At 42.6% G+C, this 4,123-nt stretch overlaps 1 protein-coding gene across 4 annotated transcripts in view; it reads right to left on the bottom strand.

Moving 5' to 3' along the window:
* Nucleotides 1-3,267, bottom strand: part of LOC121862878 (solute carrier family 52, riboflavin transporter, member 3-B-like) — a 21,367-nt gene extending 18,100 nt beyond the window's left edge. For 2 of the 4 annotated variants that reach the window (XM_042361245.1, XM_042361246.1), the window contains exons 1-2: nt 687-805; nt 243-401 (exon numbers count right to left, since the gene is read on the bottom strand). The gene's annotated coding sequence lies outside the window, so the exon portion shown is untranslated. Of the gene's footprint in view, nt 1-242; nt 402-686; nt 806-3,243 lie in introns of those variants that run through there. The other 2 variants (XM_042361247.1, XM_042361252.1) reach the window with 2 other exon arrangements.
* Between the last annotated feature and the right edge of the window lie 856 nt (nt 3,268-4,123).

Raw genomic sequence — 4,123 nt, 5'->3', positions numbered from 1 at the left:
TGTCTTCGAAAAGAACTGGATCATGGGTGTGAGGTTATGTCTGATGAGAGGGTGATGAGGGGATGGTGACGGTCAAAGGCTGTGTTGACGAGTGCATTACTCAGACCACACAACGTCTTGCCCCGTCACGCTATTACCGCCTTAACAAAAGGAACTCAGAGCATCTTGCCAGCTACTTAATAACTGTTTTGTCTAGTCTCACACACACACACGATCATACTCATAAAAAAAAAATCACTTACTAGGCTGAGTGTCACTGAGGTAGAACACTGGTGAGTCCTGAGACAACAGGACTCCTGACTCTTAAGAGGTTGGGGCCACGACCACCCTTAACTACAGGTCACACTCACACCGGGAACTCCGAGGGCACTGTTGTGGCTGACTCTCTCTACGACAACTGTCTGTTTTGTAAAAATAACTGAATTACGTACTTTTACTTTGCACAAATAATATCCTCACGCTACCTGGCGGGGGGTTAGGTTAGGCTAGATTGAGTTTGGTTAGGTTAAGTTAGGTTAGCGCCAGGGCGTTAAGCAAGTGAAATAAACTGAAGGGGCGAATCTTCGGGTGATCCAAATAATATATCAGTTGGGAGCTACATTACTTCCCATCTTTGAGAATAAATTACATCTAAACCGGATATGAGTCCGTGTAAATAAGACAACAAGATGTACAAATCAGGAAACCTTTGTATTTAGCAGACGACGCTGAGATAACAGGGTACGCAGTGCCAGTCAAGAAGGTGAAGTAACACTCCGGCAGTACCTCACCTTTCGAGTGCCGTCCACGAACTGATGAAAACAGTGGGCGCGGGTATATATATAACCTCGGTCCACCCTAAATCTACTCCACCCCTCCCCTCACCCTACCAACCTGTATTACGTAGTATCAACCTCACGTTTTGTAACACTATAACCTCTACAAAAACCATCGCTAACTGAGGATATTTCCGTAAACAGAGAGAGATAACAGATTAAGTAAGGAATGTGTTTTCTTATCAGTGGCTTCAGGTGACAGACGGTGAAGCAGACTAAATGAGAAACACAACTACCAATTCACAATACAGCGGTGCCGCCTCACGGGAGACGCCCTCAGACTTAACAAGGGCTGTTATTGCCGTGTTGCCTAGGAGTACCAAGTGTATATAACAAACTACATATTCAGACTCAGGTGATCAGTTTCCTATGAATAACAAGGGGCCAGTATGTCCTAATTAAGGCCCCAGGTATTACAGCAACAGTGTTTAGAAATAACATTGATTATGACTCGTTTAGGGAAGCTGGAGAAGTTGAACACAAGTATGGTGGTGAGGTTAAGGTTGTATAAACTGGAGAATTGAACAAAAGACTTGAAAATAATAGAAAAAAACAGGAGGAAATTCTGGGTTAAATCGCCATTTTGCAGCTATAGACAAATAATGCTCACATTTATATAAGCACTGTCTGTCTATATGCTGACAAAGGCTATGACATCACAAACTTGTCACTACTCAGCTTGTACGCGAAAAACAGTAAAATAAAATGGCCACTAGCCGGGCACATGAAATAAAAAAACAGATGCATTATCCCCTCAATGTATAAACTACCCACCAAATTGTTTTCCATAAAATATTCGGACGGAGGGACGGACATACAGACAATCGGACGAAAACAATCCTATAGTGACCCACCGGTAGCTAAAAAATAAATAAATAAACAAATAAACAAATCCTCATATCCTCTGTAGGAAAAACACCACTGGTCAGTCGGTCAAGTCGAGCAGACATTGAGCTGACTAACGCAGAATCGACCATAAACCTGACTGGTAGACACTGGTGGTGATAATGGCAAGCTCTTAGTGAATGACAGGAGACACCACTTTTGTGACAGCTAATATAATCTCTCTTATCTTCATGAATTCTAGTCTTAGATAAGTAAGTCAAGTAAGGGTGAACGTTAGTCTGACTCACATATCTTGTATAACCGCAAACACCTAAACGAACCTAACCTAACCTATCCTCAATGTAACATTAGTGTGAAATAAACTGCGGGATGCCTAAAATCCACACAGTCCGTATGTATGGAGACCCAATTGTCCCAACCACAACCCTGTGTGTGTGTGTGTGTTTGTGTGTGTGTGTGTGTGTGTTTGTGTGTGTGTGTGTGTGTGTGTGTGATAGTGCCAAGGCTTCCTACATTGGAAGGGCTCCCCAAGACGGCTGGTCCACGTATACCCTGACGTACACACTACGTCCCGCTACATTACAATCATGAACTTGGATTTTTTCTCTCGTCAATGTTTTTTTTCATGAACTGTACACATGATTTTAGGTTCTCCCGTTTCATTTTTTGTACTTCCCCTCAAAGTATTTTTTTTAGTCCTTTCAACGTTATTTTTACTCGTGAGTCTATGATTCAGCCGTCCAGTAGCACTTTGTATTCTGATTACACGATCACTTTTTTTTTTTTCCTCTTCGCCACTGATCGGCTTGTTAGCCGCTTGGGCGATCGGTCACGTCTCTTTTCCTTTATATTCTTCACCAAAAGGTCGGCTCGCTAGCCGCCCGGGCGATCGGTCACGTCTCTGTCAAGCACTGTTGGCAAATACTGGGCATGCACCGGCTCCTGAATGTACCTGAACCCGCTCCAGTGTTGGTCAAGTCTTCTCTTGAAAGAGCTCACACTCGGTGCCGTCACAACACTCTCTGGTAGATTGTTCCAAGAGTTTACAACCCTCACTCCGAAAAAGTTTGCCCTCACGGTTTTCTGGACTTGCGGCTTCTTCAATCTTGAGCTGTGACTCATAGTACATCGCCTGACAGAGCTCCTTCCCTCTCAGAGCAACAGACACACAGACAGACAGACAGACATTGTACAGGGGTACCTAGTGACAGCACTAGGATCCCGCTTCCTCTATCAAGGAATAAACAATTGAAATTGAAATTGACAGACAGATAACTAATAAGACACGCAACGGCCCCCTCAAACCTCTTATGATCTGTGTTGTAACATTACCCGCCCTTAACATGCTCAATAGTCTCATAATACACCGCGGTAAACAACAGCGGGAGTCAATTTCATAATGTTATGAACCAAGATGTATTACCACCACCTATGCCAGGGGATTGTAAGCAGGTGGAGTGCAGTGTGTGACATGCACCACACCCTGAAAGGAATATAAGAAATATAATAATAATAATAACAATAATAATAATAATAATAATAATAGTAAATCAAGGGTAAAGCGGCCACTCAGCTAATATACCTGTATACCGCACTGACGGTTGACTAAAACACTCCCAGGACACGTCAGTAACAGAGGCCACACACACTGCGTCCTTCAAAAACATATCTTAACACATATATCATCATACATTATCACTTATAGATACAATATCTTTTGAAAAAAGAAAGAAAGATGCGCGTGTCCCTCCACCCTCCTCCCCTCCCCATCAAAGTCAATATAGAGAGGTTGGCCGGCGCGCAGGTGAGGTCCGAGGAGGCGGGAGTGTTGACGTCAGGTGATCCACTCTGCCTGCGTCTCCTTGTAATTGACAAGTTGTCCCCAATCTTATCGGACCATTTATGTGTACACAATTTTATTGGCACACCCATATAAATGATAAAGAAATTTTATTAAAATTGAGATAAAGAGTTAACTGTGTTCTCATATAGCATTTTCCACTCATGATAAAAGATAATTCACAGTAAGCAGAATTATGCCTTCTCTATGCTGTCACTCATGAAGACAAAGTCTGACACTTTTAGTCCACTTGAAAAGTTAGCTGCGATATCATAAGATGAAATGGCCATTGCGAGTGAATGGAGTTATGACAAAGGTAAGGATATCCTTTATAAACCTCATGAGAAAGTCCAGGTTGTCATGCTAAGCGGACTGGTAGGCAACTGGAAGCAACCAATTTTTTATGACTTTGAGGTCCCATATATACAAAAGATCTTGTTAACTTTAATAGAGGAGCTTGAGCATGCAGGTTACCCTGTCGTTGCAATGGTGCACGACTTAGGGTCCAGTAACCTTTGGATGTGGAAAGAATTTGACATTGATCCCGTGGAAAAAAGAAAAGAAAATATCTTTCAAAAACCCGACTGCTGATCGGGATATATTTGTGTTTGCAGACGGGCCA

This window comes from Homarus americanus, unplaced genomic scaffold (genome assembly GCF_018991925.1).
Source record: "Homarus americanus isolate GMGI-L3 unplaced genomic scaffold, GMGI_Hamer_2.0 scaffold24922, whole genome shotgun sequence".
Classification (NCBI taxonomy): Eukaryota; Metazoa; Arthropoda; class Malacostraca; order Decapoda; family Nephropidae; genus Homarus; species Homarus americanus.
This window is presented reverse-complemented; position numbering and strand designations above follow the sequence as displayed.